The following is a 20,030-nucleotide window of genomic DNA, read 5'->3' as shown; positions in this document are numbered from 1 at the left end:
ATAGCACCTGCCAGAGTTATTTTGAAGATTAATTGAGATAATAATTGCAAAACACTTAGTTCAGTGCCTGAAAAATAGTTGATTGTTGTCCTTCATACTTTAAGAGGTTCAAAATGGCAATACAATGTCAGGGCCAATTTGCAGTGGGTCCAGCTTTGACTGATCAAGCCAATATGAGCTCTGAAGGTTCTACCACAAGTTGGGGACAAATCATTCTTAAGAACATTTGGGAAGGAAATGTCTCTAAATTTGTGCATATCATGTTTCTCTTGAGCTACCTCAATTCTGCTTTGCTCTTAAAGCACAGTGCCTTCTTTGATATGGGCACATCAGTTACCATGCCAACCTTGTGCCAGTATCTCCCATGTCTCACAATAAATACTAGAATTCTTTAGAGAGTCCTTGAGAGTGTCCTTGTATTGCTTCTTTTGATCTCCATGACGGTGCTTTTCTTGTGTGAATTCTTCCTAAAACAGCCTTTTAGGCAAATATACATTTGGCATTTGAACAATGTGGCTACTCAAGTGGAGTTGTGTTCTCTGCAGTAGAATTTGAATGTATAGCAGTTCAGCTTGAGAAGGAACCTCAGTGTCTGGTACCTCATTTTGTCAAATGATCTTCAAAATCTTCTTAAGACAATTCATTTGGAAGCAGTTCAGTTTCCTGCCATGGCACTGGTATACTTGTCCACATTTCACAGGTATAGAACAATGAGATTAGCACAGTGGCTCTGTAAACCTTCTGCTTGATAGGCAACCTAATACCTCTTGTCTCCCACACATCCCTCTAGAGCTTTCCAAATACTGAATTGGCTCCTACAATGCTTACATGAATCTTATCCTCTTTGTGTAAAGTCCTGTAAAGTATGCAGCCAAGATAAGTGAACTTATCCACAACATGCAGAATTTCCCCATTTGTTGTGATCAATGGTTCTACTTATGAATAATGAGGTGTTGGCTGGTGGAGAACCTTTGTTTTCTTGATGTTAATTGTCAGGCCAAAATTAGCAATTGGCTCATTAGCTATTGTCATCTTCAGGCAATCCACTCCCATTCAAGTTTTAGTTGGACTTAAGTTTTCTCTTTCATCAAGCCTAAATTTGACAAGTTGCACCTTTTGCCCACTGCTGCTAGTTCTACATTCAGGGAGTAAATATAGATCAAATCTAATCTTTCTTCCACATGACAGTCCTTTAAAAAACACCTTTTTTCTATCTTGGAAAGAATATGTTGGTTCCAAGGCAGAAGAATGGTAAGGGCAAGGCAACTGGGGTTAAGTGACTTGCCCAGGGTAACACAAGTAGAAAGTGTTTGGGACTGGATTTGAACCTTGGACCTCCCATCTCCAGGCCTGGCTCTCTGCTCACTGACCCACTTAGTTGCCACATAATAGCCTTTAAATGCCAGATGGTTTTAATTTCTCCCTTAAATTTTTCCTGAAACTAACCATCTCCATTTCTTCATATGAAATGAGCTCAAAGCTTTGACCATCCTGGTTTCTCTCCTCTGAACACTCTCTAATTCATCATTTTCCCAGCTTTGATCTGAACACAATGCTTCAGCTGTCTGACAAAGGCAGAATGGAATGAGGTTAACATATCCATGTTCCTGGAAGCTATGCCTGTCTCAAGATGGCCCAAATCTGGTGTTAGCTTTCTTGGCTGCCATATTCCAAGGTTAAATCTGATCTATTTGGTTTGCCTAGAGTTTCTGACTCAGATATCGTGAGCTCATTTACCAAAATACATGATGTCTTCTAGTTAATGTTGGTGCATTTGCCTAAATTGTTGAGAGAGCTGAGGAATTGAAGCCATTCTGGTTCTTTCTCAGCTTGACCGAGAGGGTGAAGGACAACTCCAGGATTAAGCAGGTAGCTCAGCACCTGCCAACTCTGCAGAGAATTACTCTTCTCTTGTTCTCTCTTCGTAGTACAAACACCTCTATTTTAGCTAACATGTTTTCTTGAACCTCTCCAGTTCTGTTCCTCCAATGTAAATGACATTTTAAAGCCCCAAATATCTCTTTCTCTAGAACTTAATTTTTGAAGTAAAAGCTCCAAAGAACACAGTTGAATGAATAATAAACATTTTGTCTTGCTTAGAGTTCAGTGTCTAAACTGCAGAAAACTTTGAACTTCTTATTAAGAAATTAATAGATCAACTTCCATGTGAGATGATACTGGTAAGGGTTTCATTTGTTCATGTTTCTTCATCTATACAAGGCATCAAACCAACATATAATTACACTGTCCTTATCAAGATGAATTATTTGTGCTCAACTTGTGATGGAGCCTACTGAGATTGTACTGGTCTGATAAGCCACAGTCAGACACATTGTCCATTGACCTGATAGGGCAAGTAAAGCAGGAGACTCGCTGTGGCATTACCTTGTTCAAGAATCTTTAATGACTCCCAGTTGCTTTCCAAATGATGACAGTGAGAACAACAACAACAATAACAATGAAAACAACAGCACTTCAGTTTGACATTGAAAGCACTTCCTTCACAATCTAGCCTCTCCCTACTTTTCAATATTTATTACATATTCTTCACCATCGTGTATTCTATGTTCCCATCAGGGTGATCTACATGCGATTTCCCAAGCTCAGCTTCTGAAATCCTCCCTCTGTGCCTTTGACCAGGCTACTGAAATGTGCTTCTTCAAAATCTCTGTTTCTTGGAATCTCTAAATTTCTTCAAGGCTCATTTCATGTACCATTCCCTACAGGAAGACTTTCTTAATCCTCTTTGTTACATTCTTTCTTTTTCTTTCATTGAATGAAAAAACACACTTATTAAGTGGATACTTATAAAACAATGTGATATGTGTACATATATGTAAATATGTAGGTGTGTGAATATCTATCTACAAGCATATTTCTTTATACTAAGAATCATGTCATTCGAGCTGGAAGAACTCTGAAGATCATTTAGTTCAACTTGTTCAATTTACAGATGAGGAAAATGGGGACTAGTGAGGTTGAATGACTTAACCCAAGCCACATAGGTAGTAAACCTGAGAGGGAGAATTTGAATCCATATCTTCTGATTATAGAGCCAACACTCTTTCCAATATGCTTCTTATCTGTTTATATTGTATATCCACCATTTAAATGTAGACCCCTGCAGTCAGTCAGTAAACAAACATGTATTAAGTGCCTGAAGATAAAAAGAAAGGGCAAAACAAAAAAGGGATCTCACAGTCTAATAGATGAGATGATGCATAAATTGGATAATTGGAGATACTCACAGGTGGAAGATAATATTATTAAAAGGGAAAAGGCAATATTTCTTACAGAAGGTTAAGATTAGCTGTCTCCCCAGAACCCAGCTTTTGAGGAAGGGGGGTTTCTTCTCTTTCCCTCCCTCTCTGTACCTAAGGATCCAAGCCTCCCTTGTTGGGGCACATCCCTTTCTTTTTTATTTTTTAAAAATAGAATTAAAGGAAGCTAGGAGGTGAAGGTGTTGAGGGAGAGAATTCCAGTCATGGGAGAAAGCCAATGAAAATGTTTAGCGGTGAAATTGGAGTGCCTTGTATAAGGAACAGTAAAGAGACTGGTGTTACTGATCATAGAATAAGGAGATAAACTTGAAAGGTGGGAGAGCACCCAATCATTATACCTTTTTAATACCAAATAGAGAAATTCATACTTGATAGTGGAGGTGATCAGGATCCACTAAAGTTTATTGAATTCCTCCTTGAGCTCCTTGAGGGGAAGTCTTTTTTTGGCTTTATATCCCCACTCTAATAGTACAGTATACATACATCATGGTAGATACACACTTATTAGATTGGGATTTGAAAGAAAGAATTTGATTCTTTTCATAATGCATCCTTGGTTCACATTGACAGTTCATACTAACTGACCGTATACTCCCCTTCTAAACATTTCTCGCATGATTTCTCTATTCCAATCCTACTTACCAGATAGGTTAGCCTCTGGAATTTTTAACTTTCCTACCTAAACACATTTCCAAATATTCTTGCTAGTTCCTTCTCTTTCCTTCTCACCAGAGATTTTAATCATACCATCAATTTATCAATCAGGAAGCCTTTATTAAGCACCTACTGCAAGCTAATCTCTACGGTAACATATCAGAATTATAAATAGAAAATAACATAAAAATAGTTTCAAAGAGGTTACATTTTAATAGAGGAGACAATTCACATATAAGTAATACAGAATAAGCATAACGGTAATAAATACAAAATAGTAAGGGAGAGAAAATTCTCAGTTAGGAGCATAAGAAAAGGATTCATGCAGAAGTTGGTGTTTTAGAGTTGCATCCTTCAGTGAAGACCCAGATCAAGGTTCAAAACCTTTTGGTGAAAGAAATGAAAGAACTAATCCAAGCTCTGCTACCAAGTGACCTCAGGAAGATCCTCTCATCTTTTTAGGCCACACTTTCTTGATCCCTAAAATAAAGGTTTTAGACTAGCTGATATAAAAAAAAAGTTTTTTACTACTAAGTGCCATGCTATCTTTCTTGACTCCTTCCTTCCTAAGGCCACAGTGGTCATTGTCACTGTTCCTTTCCAGTTCAAAAGCACACTCCATTCACACTATACATGTGCTATTCTATACAGAAAGGGCCCTTAAAGATCATTGAATTTATCACCATTGTTTTTTTTCTTTTTTTTTCCTTTTTTCTGTTAAGCACTTTGTATTTTGCACTATGTTAAGAGCTGGAGATGCAAATAGAAATTTAAGGTAGCTTAAATTCTAATGGGGAAAGATAGATAGACAGACAAATAGATAGATAGATAGATAAACTGACCAACATAGAGTAGAATTAGAGATGGTGACAAACTGCATCATCATTGTTTTACAGATGATGAAGCTGAGGCTCAGAGAGGTTTAACGACTTCCCTAGAATCACAAATTGATATGAGGCAAGATTTGAACTTGGGACTGCCTGACTCCAAGTGCAGAATACTATGATGCATTTCCAATTTGTACATTTTATCTTCTATCATTTACTGTCTTTTTATAGCCTTATGATCTGTCTCTTCAACTGAATGTTAATTCCTAATATACAGGATTTATGTCTTGACTTTTTCCCCCATCCTTTAAAGTGAGATATTAGCATACCACCATATATATTACCATGTTCAGGAAATATTTTTGAATGACTGATATTGGAATAATGTTTCAATATTTGAAAAAACTTTGATTTTTGTTGGTGAGGGTGCCCACATTTCAATTACTCTTTATACCATTCTCTGAAACCTTGAGCTCATTCTGTGTGAGTGTGTATATATACACATGTGCACACATGTACACTGATGCCCTGGCACTTTTAAAGGAAATCTCTTGAGGAAAGCAGATAGGAAGGCATGGCTACTAGCATGTTAATAGATATGACTGGGACAACAGTGCAGGAAAGAAAAGGTTGATGAGGGTCAGGGTAATTCACTTCTCATATAGGAAATCCTGGCAAACCCTATATGGTAGAAGGGTATATAGCTAAAGGAATTGACTTTCAAGTCTATCCAGAAAGACTTCTAGATTTATTTATTTACAATTTTATTTAATTGGTTAATTTAGAGAATTTTCCCAGGATTACAAAAATCATGTTCTTTCTCTCCCCTCCCCCTAATCCACTCCCATTTCTGACCACACAATTCCACTGGGTTTTACATATGTCTTTTGTCAAGACCTATTTCCATATTATTGATATTTGCACTAGGGTGATCACTTAGGGTTTATAACCCCAATCATATCCCTATTGATACATGTGATAAAGCAGTTGTTTTTCTTCGGTGTTTCTATGTCCACAGATTTTCCTCTGAATGTGGATAGTGTTCTTTCTCATAAATCCTTCAGAAATGTCCTGGATCATTGCATTGCTGCTAGTAGAGAAGTCCATTACATTTGATTGTGCCACAGTGTATCAGTTTCTGTGTACAATGTTCTCCTGGTTCTGCTCCTTTCACTCTGCATCAATTCCTGGAGGTCATTCCAGTTCACATGGAATTTCTTCAGTTCATTATTCCTTTGAGCACAATAGTATTCCATCACCATCATATACCACAATTTGTTCAGCCATTCCCCAATCAAGGGACATCCCCTCATTTTTCAAAATTTTGCCACCACAAAGAGTGTGGCTATGAATATTCTTCTACAAGTCTTTTTCCTTATTATCTCTTTGGGGTACAAACCCAGTGTGCTATGTCTGGATCAAAGGGCAGACAATATTTTAGTGCCCTTTGGGTATAGTTCCAAATTGTCCTCCAGAATGGTTGGATCAATTCACAACTCCACCAGCAATACATTAATGTCCTGACTTTTGCCACATCTCCTCCAGCATTCATTGCTTCCCTTTGCTGCCATGTTAGCCAATCTGCTAGGTGTAAGGTGGTACCTGAGTGGTTTTGATTTGCATTTCTTTGATAACAAGAGATTTAGAACACTTTTTCATGTGTTTAATGATAGTTTTGATTTCTTTATCTGAAAATTGCCTATTCATGTACGTTGCCCATTTATCAGTTGGGGAATGGCTTGATTTTTTGTACTATTGATTTAGCTCCTTATACATTTGAGTAATTAGAACTTTGTCAAAGGTTTTTGTTATAAATATTTCCCCCCCAATTTGTTGCTTCCCTTCTAATTTTGGTTGTATTGGTTTTGTTTGTACAAAACCTTTTTAATTTAATGTTATCAAAATTATTCATTTTATATTTTTTAATATTCTTGTTAAGGTTTGGCAAGTCTTGCTTTAGAGAATTATATCATCCAGGTAAAGACCATGTGGCCTTAAGTGGAGAACCCAGTTAAAACAGGTTGTTATAGAAATTTTTGTCATATGGAGGCTCAGGAAAAGAAGAGCAGGACAAAATACAGGAGAGGAGAGGAGAGGAGAGGAGAGGAGAGGAGAGGAGAGGAGAGGAGAGGAGAGGAGAGGAGAGGAGAGGAGAGGAGAGCAGAGGAGAGCAGAGGAGAGCAGAGGAGAGCAAAGGAGAGCAGAGGAGAGCAGAGGAGAGCAGGGAAAGGAAGGGAAGGGGAAGGGGAAGGGAAGGGAAGGGAAGGGAAGTGAAGGGAAGGGAAGGGAAGGGAAGGAATGAAATATCTTTGGAGAAAATCGTGAAAGTGAATGGCTGGCACTCAAAGAAATAGCATAAATTTTTCTTCTACTCTCCCTTGTCCCACTTCAGAATGACCCAGCCCACCACACCTTGGAGATTTTAGGACATAGTGACACTTGCCGCCCTTTTGAATGCTTTGCTACTTTTACCTAACCAACCAACTTTTTGTTTGCCATGGTGCAAAAATACACATATGGATGCATTCAAGCACACAGCCATACGCATGCACATAAAAATATCCACACATCCTACCTTGACTTGAAATATACTTTCTAGAAATAGCATCAAGTCCAGGAGAGAGGGCTCAGGCTTCAACATTCATCTTAAGTGTGGGATTCAAGACAGGGGCCTGCCAGTCTCTTGCCTAAAGCCTCAGCATAAATGCTCATTATAAATGGCCTTCTCCCTCCCTCTCCTCCCTTCCAAATACTGCTATTTGCCCAGCCACTTGTGAGTCCTTATTAAGCATGCACTTCTAAGCAAGGAGCACTGACTTCCCTTTAATTGAGGCATAATAATTAGAGCATTAACACATTAGGAGGGTGAGACAGCATGTTTAGCTTTTGTGATTAATTATCTCAGGATTGTAATAAGTTGTTAAGACATTAATTACTCCGGCATGTTTATTGCTCTAGATTGCACAGCCAACACTTCATAATGTCAAGTTGTTACATGTCTAAAAACATAGCAATGCCAGTGTATACATATGTGTACCAAGTCACGTGTGCACATCAGATACACTACAAGTTTCTCAACATGTGGATGATACTGAGTGAAAAACAGCTGCCCAGGAACCAGCCTTCCTCTTACTAATCTATTGTGGGACTTGATGTAAAGAAGTATAGAGACACAAAATACAGACATGCAAGTGTATGCTCAAATGCACATATGTGTATATGTACACGTGTGCAAATAGATGTACATATATACACACACCATAAACACACATCTATATGAAGATATATACAAACACATATACAATCTTAACATAGATTTACATTTAAGAAGTATGTTGGAATTGTCAAGTCCTGCATTTTTTATGTCCATAAGCAGGAAAGAACAATATTTCCTAAGGGGGATATGTAGGTGTTTTTGCCATCTTTGGCTAAACTCAAAACGTGATTCTGGGTCTTTCCCTCCTGACCATGGGCATCTTCTTGGACCACCTTCTTAAGCACAGTGATTAGGTCTAGGAGTCCAGCTGGCCAACATGGAGGGGAAGAGAAAGGAGCTTTGGATATGAGAAAGGACATATGGCAGTTTGTCTGAGACCTGAAGGAAGGAATGGTGACTTTATTCATAACTCTTCCCTCTCTCAGTGGACAAGGGCTGTAGATGCCAGTGCTATGAAGGCAGCAACATATGAGCTGCATCTTCACCCACAAAGTGAAATGTTAATTACCCAGGAAGTTCCATGGGCAATGTGGAGGAAAGAAGATTCAGGAAGGGAAACAGAGAAGAGTTATCAAAAAAGATACGACAGCACAGCTTAAAAAAAAGAATGTTACATTCATTATTTAAATTAACATAATTCATTCGGTATTTATTAGGTTCTCTTCTTTTTTTGCTTGTGTGGAAAGTGTTTATATGGACTTCATTATTAATGGATTTTATGGACCAGTTTTTACTTACCAGGGAACACTTCTAATATTGAATCTGTAGAATGCCAAGTCTGAAGTCAAGTTCTGTGTAGAACCATTGCTAATCTCCATTAGAGCCCCACTGCAATGCTTCATTCTGGCCCAGAAGTGACCTTGGATTCTTTTTGGCTATGCCATGGAAACTCAGGCTCTTGTAGTTTCTGTTAAGAAGCAAAGGCTTGGTGACCCAGGCCCTGGGACAAACTAGGTACCTGTCAATAAGAGGACACTTTAGCTTCTTTTGGAGAGGTTCAGTTCCAGTTTGGTTATAAGATGATTAATTTGCAGGCAGAGTAACTCTTAAAGACTATTTACTTAGTCCTAGAGCACGTTCATCCATTAATGAAATCACAGATCCTTGACAAATTGAAATTAGTCATGTATGTTAGGTGAAGTAGGTGCTAACTTATCCAGTGTAGTTTAAGGTGTGCCAAAAAGCCATTCATTCTGTCCTAAAATATCTCCTCTCACCACTTCATTTGTCTGTCAAAATGCCCTAAATTCCCATTATTGGAGTCATAATTCTGGATTATGGCACCATCCCTAGAAGGTCTGTGTTAAAATATAAATACATTTGTAGGAGAGCTAATATAGTGATTTCATAGTAAATGAATCAACATATAGTCATTTATAAGACTTGCTAGCAGTTGGCAGCCGACTACTATTAGAATGATCCACATGGGAGGTACATCTTATTGGACTAAAGGTCACTTGTCTCTGGAAGCAGAGGATCTGGGCTCAAATCTCACCTCCAATTTTTATAATCAGCTTAGACCAGTTCTTACAATTTCTGGTTCCCAGTTTCTTATTTGTAAAATGTGTGTGCAGTGGGGTAAAGCTACACATTCTCTGAGGTCCTTTCCAGCTCTAGATTGGGAGATAGAGATGATGCAAAGAGTTTAAAGATGGAGGAAAGACCTAAAGAGCTTTCTGATAGTTAATAGTCATTGAATACTTGAGAGTAGATACCTAGACATCAGGAATGGAAAGAGATGGATGATTTTCCCAAGGCAAATTCTACAAATAACCATTCAGTTTTTGTGACTAGGAAGCAAGGATAGTTGTGCCAGAGAACTAGGTTTTAGTAAAGGAAAGTTTTAGAGACTGGACTAGTGTAGAATTTAGAGCGAGGGGACTTGATGACACATTGGATAGAGTGCCAGACCTGGACTCAGGGAGACTCAGTTTCATAAGTTCAAATCTGACTTCAGACACTTTTAAGCTATGTGACATGGACAAATCACTTAACCTTCTTTGTCTCAGTAAAACTGGCTGAAGAAGAAAAAGACAAACCATTGCATTATCTTTATCAAGAAAATTATGAATACAGTCATGAAAAGTCAGGCACAACTGAAACAGTTAAATAATAAAAAAGGATATAGAATATAATACAGTTTTCCCTCACCCTGACCAACTTAGGAAATATACCTACTGAAGGTATTACTGGATCAAAGACACACACAGTTTTAAAATTCTTTGGTAATAATTCTGGCCTGCTCTCCAAAATTTCCATCAGAGGTATACTAGTGTTCCCATTTTTTTCACATTCCCTCCAATATCTCTTATTTTGTCTTTTTTTCACATTACCCTATCTGGTAGATATGAGATGATATCAAAGAGTTATTTTGATTTACATTTCTCTTAAAAATAATGACAGCATATTTTTTCATATCATTAGATATAGCTTTTATTTTTTCATTATAAACGATAAGAAAAACCCCCTCTATGTTCTAAGTATTTATAAGAGCTCTCTTTGTAATGGCAAAGAACCAGAAATTGAGGGGTTGCCAATCAAATTGGGAATGGCTAAACAAATTGGGGCATATGATTATAATGAAATAATATTGCCATAAGAAATGAAGAGCAGGCAATAAAAACATGGAAAAATATACATGAAATTATGGAGTGAAATGAGAAGAACCAAGATAACATTATATATAGAAACAGAAAAATTGTTTGAAGAATTATTTGTTTATGTCCATCTCTAGAAAAAGAACTGATAAATAGGAATAAGCAAGACATAGTTTTATTTATACACATATCTTTTTGTCAAATGATGCCTTCTCTATTGTGGTGAGGAGAGAAAGAGATGGAGTTAGCTGGGAATTTTAATATAACAAATTAATGAATTAATCTAAATTTTTAATGAATCTAGAGAAAATTCTTCCTTTCTAAATTTTATGTATATCTTAGAGTACAGTTGAATATTGACTTACTCTGAAACTTTGAAGGGTCCATCATTTCATTAGTGTCCATTCTGTTTCTGCTGCTAACTTGCATCCATTCTTACTTTTTCACTTTGTTCCTGGTTTTCTCATTTCATTCTTTCTTTTCATTAATTTTTAGTATTGGATTCACCCTATGGATTCTAGGAAGAGAGAGAGAGAAAGAGAGAGAGAGAGAGAGACAGACAGACAGACAGACAGATATGAAGAGAGAAACAGAGGTAGAAAGAGACAGAAACAGAGAGAAACAGAGACAGAGAGATAGACAGCTAGTAGAAACATATTTTTCCACATACTTTGTACTGTGCTGTATGCTAAGATTTGAGAGTATAAAAAGAAAATATGCCCCATGTGCAAGGAACTTATTTTCTGGTAGGGGTGGTAGTAAGATAAAGCATAAAAGGGGATCTGGAAAAGGGGGTAAGGTATAAGAGGACAGAGAGTCAGGAAAGAAGTGAGGATGGATGCCTTGGGGTATTCATGAAATAATTGTTCCTGTCTAGAATTCTGCAATCAAAGTGGACATGGGGGTGGAGACAGCTTTTGGATGAGCAGGCTATTGGCAAAGAGGTGAAAGAGAATTGAGAGTCAAGAATAGAGCTGAAGGATAGTGAGAGAATCCTTATTATTTAAGATTTCACAAAAGCCTGTTGTCTGTTGTTTCTCATTCTTGTTAGTTGATCTGGCCATGCTCTTTCCCAGTTTAACCTCTTTAGTAAATATTTTAATGCAATTTCTTGAACAAAAATAATCATTGGTAACTTGCTAAATCCCTTTAATCAAATATCACAAAATTGATTCTTGAATTGAATATTAAAGTTAAAGGTATTAAAAAATAGAAGAGAACTAGACTAGGTATTTTCACAATTATGGTTCAGTTATAAATTCACAAGTACACAAGGGACAGAGGTTATTATAAAAGAGAAATAGAGACAAGGCATGTCTACTAATGTAATTTCCATTCTCTGATACCTAGAGTCTTAGAGCATTGCTTAGATCATTAAGAGTGACCTACCGAAGGTCCAATAGCCAGTATGTACTGGGTTTTTCTGACTCAGCTCTCCTAATTCAATTCTTCAAGGCCAGCTCACAATCCATCATTTCAGATTATAACAATAGTCACAGAAGAAAATAGGGGCTTCAATCAGAGGTAGATGAATTGAAACTCCTCTGTTGAACAGTATTTCTTTGAAAACATATCTGAAATTTAAGAGTTAAAAATTACCTTTTTATAAAATTAGTCTTTTGAACAAATAAAATGAACAGAGATTGTATGTGAATGATAATGTTTGATTGGGAAATTATCACAATCATTTAAGACCAAAAACTATTCCCCATATATGGACAAAGGATATGAACAAGTAGTTCTCAGTAGAATTGTAACCTAGGAAAAACTATGAGTAGCTAAGATGGCAGAGTCTGCAGAAGTTTAGTGAACTTCTCTCTATCCTCACATAATCCTCTCCCCCCAAAATAGAAATCCCACTCCTCCATACAGATTTAAAAACATACAGGATCAAATTCTGTTGGGGAAATTTAAAAAAAGTCATCATGAGTCATTTAGCCAATTTAGGTCAGCATAAGAAGACTGACAAGTTTGCTGTTACTGGAGATGGAGTCAGGCAGGGAGTTCACTTCTCTCCAATACCCATGGAAAGGCTGTGAACCAGGGCAAGAGTAGGTTTTATTTTCCCTCTCAATACCCAGTGCCTGGTCATAGATCTGGGGGGGGGGATGAGGAAGGAATCTATGACTAGTGATGGCAAACAAAGGAGAAAAATGGTACTAGATCCTGGGCTATGTATGTAGAGAAGAACAAGTTGAGAAGCAAGCAGCAATTCCGACCCCAGGAGGAGACTCATCTTCTAGAAGTTTCAACTTATAGCCCAGTCTGGAGTTTATAGAGGAAGTTTGCAGTTAATACTCCATATTACTCCAGAAGTATTTTCCAGATGGCTAATAAAGGATGATTTCATCTCCAAGAGTTTTCAAGATAATTTAACATGAAATTCTCTACAGATTCTCCATTTCTTCAAAAAAATATCAGATCAAAAAGTTCTGTGAGCATTTCTACAATTCTGCAATGATTTATTTTTATTAGCAATTATAGAATGACACTTGAACTCTTCTACTTCAGCATACACCACATTTACAAAATGATATGATATTGTTCCTTTTCCTCCATAATATTTTCCAAATGAGCTTACACTATAAATGAGTGTTGAACTTAATTTCTACATCTCTAATTTAGTGATGGCTGAGATAGTTTCTGGGCTACTTGGATCTCTGTGTTGTGCTGACTATTTTGTATCTATTGAAGCTCTCTAAGAAATATGGGCAGTGAAAATTCCAGCACTATGACTGAGTGAGAGGTCATGCCTATGTCCAGCTCCTCTTCTTCACTTCAAAACATTAAAAAGTATAAGAAATAAAGTCAAAGAACAACATAATAAATAGAAGGAAAACAAGAATTCATTGTAAAGGAAACCTCAGGGTAAATACAGCAGCAAGTATTTAAAAATGAATAAATAAAAAAGAATTGCTGACAAATGAATAATATATAACATCTATACGGTAAAATAAAGCCCAGAAAAATCCATAGAATTCATAAATTATACTGGAAAAACACAAGTATGATAATGAGAAACTCAGAATCCCCATAGCAATTCAGAAACTCGATAAAATAATTAAAAGAAATGTTTGAAGGGTTTGTGGAGGGCAGCACTAGTCTTTCAGTTGTCCGTATTCCAACTCTTGATACTGTATTTTGACTCTCATTCACTCACGTATTCAATCAGTTGCCAAATCTTGCTATTTATACCTTTACACTTTAGCCCTTATCAATTCTCTCCATTCACAGAATCCCCATCCCAGTTCAAGTCTTTATCACCTTTCACTTAGACTATAGCAAAACCCTTCTGAGTCTCACTACCTCAAAGCTCAGCACATTCCAACTTCAGCTTCAAAAATGATTTCCTGAAGGAGCAAGTCTAACTCTGTAATTCTCATTCTTAAGTTTCACTGACTTCCTATTACTTTTGTTGTTGTTGTTCAGTTGTATCTGAGTCTTTGTTACCCTATTGCTCTCCATGGGGTTTTCTTGAGAAGGATATTGAAGTGGTTTGCCATCTTTCTTCAGTGTATTCAGTGGATCCTTTTGTCAGACCACTGGTGTTTAAGAGACTTGCCTAAGGTCACATAGCTAGAAAATATCTGAGGCTGGATTCAAACTCAGGTCTTCCTGAATTTAGACTCAGCACTCCATCCACTGAGCAAATTTACTGTCATCTAGTCATATAAAGGTTAAGTGATTTGTCCAAGATTACATACTTAGGAAGTGTCTGAGGTTAGATTTGAACTAAGGTCTTTCTGACTCCAGAATCAATGCTCTAACCACTGAACCATAAATGCCTCTTCTTTCCCCCTTCACATTATTTAATTTTTTAGAATATTTTTTCATGGTTACAAGATTCATGTTCTATCCCTTCCCTTCTCCCTACCCACTCCTGAAGCTGACAAGCAATTCCACTCTTTTATACATGCCTTATTATTCAAACTTATTTCCAAATTATTCATATTTATAATATTCTTTTGAAAAACCACAACCACAACCACCAATCATATCATATAACCAAGTGATCAATCATATGTTTTCTTCTGTATTTTCTTTCTCATAAGTTCCATGGTATTGTTCTTGATGATCACATTGCTATTAGTAGCAGAGTCTATTACATTTGATCATACCCCAGTGTTGCAGTTACTGTGTACAATGTCCTTTTGGCTCTTCTCATTTCATTCCATATCAGTTCATGGAGGCCTTTCCAGGTCATATAGAAATCAAGCAGTTCATCATTCCTTATCGCACAACAGTATTCCATCACCATGTTATGCCACAATTTATTCAGCCAGTCCCCAAATGAGGAGCATCCCCTTGTTTTCCGATTTTTTGCCACAACAAAAATCACAACTATAAATATTTTTGTTCAAACATTTTTTAAATTTATTTGAAGTATAAACCAATTAGTTGTATAGTTGGATCAAAGGGCATGCAATCTTTTAAAGTCCTTTGGGCATAATTCCTAATTGCCTTCCAGAATGGTTCAATCAATTCACAAATATTATTTAATCATAACAACAACAATTAGTACTACTGTTATCCTCATTTTACAATTAAGGAAACTGAAACTGAAAGGGTAAGTGATTTCCTAGGGCCTCAAAACTGAAATGAATTTGAATTCATGTCATACTGACCCAAATCCATCACTTTATTTTCTATAGCATATAGCTATTATGTATGCAAAAGAACTAATTTTCTTTCCTCCAAAATGCAGCTCTTTTCTAAAACTCTTCATTTCTTTCAAATTCTTCTCCTTTTTTCCAGTTGCCCATATTCATAATCCCAGTATTTCATTATATTCATCACTCCTACTCAAAAGAAATGTTTAATCAAAGCCCAGATATTGCTCTTTCTACATACATATTATCTCTGAAATTTGACCCTTTCTATCTACTCACAAAGCAATCACCATCACTTAAGCTCTCATCTCTTCTGACTTGTACTATTTATATAGTCTCCTAATTGGTTTTCCTGCATCAAGTTTACTCTTCATTCTACTCTATCTTCATACCTGAAAAAGTCATTTTACTTAATCACAGATCTGACCATGTCACACTGCTACTCAACAAATTCGAGTGGTTTTCCGTGGCCTCTAGGATCAAATATAAACTCTTCTGGTTGCCATTAGGGCATTAAAAAACTTAATGTCAGCCTACCTCCCCTTCTCAAATACTATGATGTAGGATACTTTGTCTTTCCTATGTTCCTGGTACATAAGAGCCCATGTCTCATCTCTCTGTTTTTGTGCTGCTCATTCTTCAGGCTCAAAATATCATCATCATCTGGATAACCAGATATCCTATCATACCATTTCTCTCATAGGCTTCCTCTTTTCTTTTCCCACTATTATTTCCTACCTGGTCTGTGTCATGCTGTAGGAATCATCTTCAATATGAATCCTTTCTTGGTTACTCCAAATGGTATTTTACATTATATTTACCTGCCTCATATTTGTTTGTTTTTTCCCTTTATGATAATTACATGAAGACATATTTGTATAGATGTCAACATGTATAAGTACATTTGTGAATGTATATGTATTTATTTTCTTCTCCAACATAATCTAAGCTCCTTGAAAAATAGATTGTTTAATTCTATGTACTTAAATCATCAACTTCTAGCACAAGCTAATAACAGCCAATTGATTGGTTGGTTGATTGATTGATTGATTTATAGGAGGAAAACCAAGTAGTGTGTGGAAAGGTTAGATAGGAGATTGTACCCAAGAGGAGAGTGTGGCCAACAGGATCAAATGCTATAGAGAGGTTAAGAAGGATGAGAACTGAAGACACACCACCAACGCAGGCAATTATTGGATCGCTGGTGATTTTGGAGAGGTCATTTTCAATTGAGTGATGAAGTCAGAAGCAGTATTAAAAGTGGTTGGTAAAAAAAGGGAAATGAGAAAAAATAGAAGCAATAAATGTAGATTTTGTAGAATATACATACATAAAGGAACTTAGAAGTTTATCTTTGAAGAACCAAGTATTAAGAAAAGGAGTCTTACAGGTATAAATAATTACATTTGACAGATGAATTATTATAGAGATAATGAAAAGAACACTAGACTTAGAATGAGAGAATTTTGGTTTGAGTCCTAGCTTAGTTACTTAATACTGTTGTGACTTTGGGGAAGTTCCTTAACCTCTCTGAAGCACTAACTCTAAATCTTTCCAATGATGTGCCTGATGATGAGTAAGGGCCTTTTCGGTGCTAAATCTTCTAGTTTTATCACCTTTAAAATGTCACCTTCCTAGTCCTTTTCTGTTTGTATTATTCTGACCACAGCTGGAGATGTATGGGGGCCCTTTTATATCCCACTAACCCATCACAATAGCTCAAAAGGTGGGAGACATCACCATTAAACACATTTCGAGTCTTCCACATATCTCTGATAGCAGCAACCATTAAACATTAATGATTCTGATAATAAAAGTCAGAATTATGATGCTATTGTGACTAATTATAATTTATTACATATTGGCTGTCTAGAAAGTGTTCTTTGGAGCATATAGATTAAAAAAAACACAATTTGACTTGATACGGGGAGCAGAATGAGTTACTTTTCATTCCAAATAATTTTTCTTCCTTCTTATGGGCTTAGTCTCTCCCTTTTTTCCCTCTTAAATAGCCACTTCCTCTATTCTCAATGACAGTGCTTCATACATAGAAACAGGGTTAAGTTTACATGTAGGGGACGATTTAGATACCTCTTATAAAAAGAAAAGACAAGGAGAGGTGGAGCCAAAGTGATGGAGTAAAGGCAACAACTCAGCTCAATTCTCCTAACATTCTCAAAAAATTTGAAATCAAATTTTGGAGAGGCAAAGTTAAAAAAAAAATCAGGGAGACACGTTTCCATCCTAAGAGAACTTAGAAGGTTGGCAGGAGAGGTCTGTGTCACCAGGGTAGAATGGGCTACCAGCTGTGGACCATGGAGGTGGCAGTAGCAGCCCCAGCTTTGGGAACCCTCAGCTCAGAGATGATAAGGAGTTCAGACTACTGGTCGTAAAGAGATTAGAAGGGACCTTTTGCTAGCAATGGGTAACTATTGTTGATTGGCAACTTTATTGCTATGCACAGATCTGGGTCACAGTTACTTGGTGGAAAGGAGCACCTGTGATCAAGAATAAGGGAGCAGGGGTGCTGGTCTTAGTTCCAGCTCCAAGAGGATAACTGGCACTTACAGCTTCAGGGGAACATGGGATTCTAGAATGTAGACCAGGAGAGCAATGGCCACACTTCCTTCCAAATCCCAGCTCTTTGGAAGCAGCAGAAACTAGTAGAGATTTTTCCTGCTTCCACTTCTTTTCCTAGAAGTCTTCCTTCATACTCTGGCCAGACTAAGATTCCTTATGCACAGATCCACACATTCACTCAACAAACTTTTAAAATCAGCTACTGCTTGCAGAGTAACTATGCTGAATCCTGAGGGAGAGATAAAGTTTAGAAAAGACCCACATCTGGCCTTTATGTAGCTTACATTTCAGGATGGAGATGAGGCTCAAAAAGATATCTCACTTCATTTCCCTGTTCAAAAATCTTCAGTGACTACCTATTGTCTATGAAAATAAATTAATAAAACACTAATCAACTCATTAATCAATCAATCAATAAACAACATCTATTAAACACCTGCCATTTGTCAAGTATTTAGCTAGGCCTAAGGATACAGACAAATGAGATAGTCTTTGCCTTTCAAGTCCCTCCAGTTTCTAGTGAATTCACCTTTAAAGTCATATTTCTTTTGAATGTAACTTATATATAATATTTGTGTGCTTTCTCCCCTATTCATGTACCAACCCCTGGGAGTAGGCTCTGTTTATCTTTTTTCTTTGTGAAGCATTGGGATTTCAGGACAGTGTTACATTTCAATTCAATAAACATTGACTAAGTTCCTACTGTGTGCCAGGCACTGTTTTAAACAATATGTATGCAAATAAGAAAAAGAAAGTTTGTCGTTGTCTTCAAGAAGTTTGCACTCTACTAGAGGAAGACAAAGCATAAAGGAGATCAGAAATCAGAAGTGGGGAAGGGGATGACACAATGTGGTACCCAGCTCAGACTTGTCCCAAGGAGTCCAAACCAGGGAGTGGTTGAAAGCAGGTGGAATATCCCCAGTGCCTTGCATAGTGCCTAACAGTAAGTACCTAATAAATTTTTGTTGATTGATCAATGAGGACAATGATCCTGTCTTATCTATTTTTTTATTTCTTCCAGAGACCAGCATGGTGATCTTCACAGTGTTTAATTAACATTTATTGAAATTTGAAATTGAAAAACCCTCTTGTATTCATAATATAATAAGAATAAATCACATTTGTAAAGTAATTTAAGATTGACTTACAAAGTACTTCCACTATCAATCTTGTTAAAAGTAGGCATAGTAATTATTATTTTTCAGAAGAGGACAGTGAGACTCAGGAAAATTCAGGTACTTTCTTATGATCACACAGTGATAAAGTTAGGACACAAAGTCAAGCTTCCGGACTCCAAGACTCATGTTCTTTACATTGCATTGAACTATGTTGCCTCTCTATGTAGGATGTTTTTTGTGTTGGCATCCACCAACTGTCTCACACAATGACCACTTCCAAATTCTTGATCATGTTTTTAGTTTGCCTACAATGCTGATTTTATACCTTCATCCACACCCTAATTTTCTTTGCTTCAAAGCCTTCATTCAGTTAACTGCTCAAATGCAGTTAACTCTAAAGTCCTCCCTTGGCCTCCTTTTTCCCTATAAATAACCTCCTTATTGGTCCTCCACTCCAGGTCTCTCCTATATGCAAATACATCTAGGTCAGTAAATGAAAGTCTTTCTATTCAATAAAATCCAATGGCTTACAATTAACTCTAGGATCAAATGGAAACCTCTCTGTTTGGCACTCAAAGACTTTTACAACTTCACCCTTTCTCATATTCTTAGAATCTTGGACATTATTCCTATTTATCCATTCTATGATCAAGTTCTACTAGTTCATTTGTTGTTTCTCACATAGGATGCTGGGATAAACTGTCTTTTAAACATTTAAGTCTCATAGCTCATATGGACTTGTTATCAGTCTAAACATATATTATTGCTGAATATCAACTACTCCCTTAAAATGAGACATATTTTTCATAACTGCAACTCTTTGTGGTGGCAAAAAAATTAGAAAAATGAAGGGATACCCTTTGATTGGGGAATGGCTAAACAAATGTGGTATATGCTGGTGATGGAATACCATTGTGCTCAAAGGAATAATGAACTGGAGGAATTCCATGTGAACTGGAATGACCTCCAGGAAGTGATGCAGAGTGAGAGGAGCAGAATCAGGAGAACAATATACACAGAGACAGATATATTGTGGTACAAAAAATGAGATATATTTGAAATGAACATTTAAAATTAAATTTAAATTACATATATTTTAATTTAACTATATTTGCTGTGAAAGTTTTTATATGTAATTCACTTTAG

The sequence above is a fragment of the Monodelphis domestica genome, chromosome 2, assembly GCF_027887165.1.
Source record: "Monodelphis domestica isolate mMonDom1 chromosome 2, mMonDom1.pri, whole genome shotgun sequence".
In the NCBI taxonomy this organism is placed as follows: Eukaryota; Metazoa; Chordata; class Mammalia; order Didelphimorphia; family Didelphidae; genus Monodelphis; species Monodelphis domestica.
The sequence above is the reverse complement of the archived record's forward strand: the minus strand, read 5'-3'. Positions refer to the sequence as shown.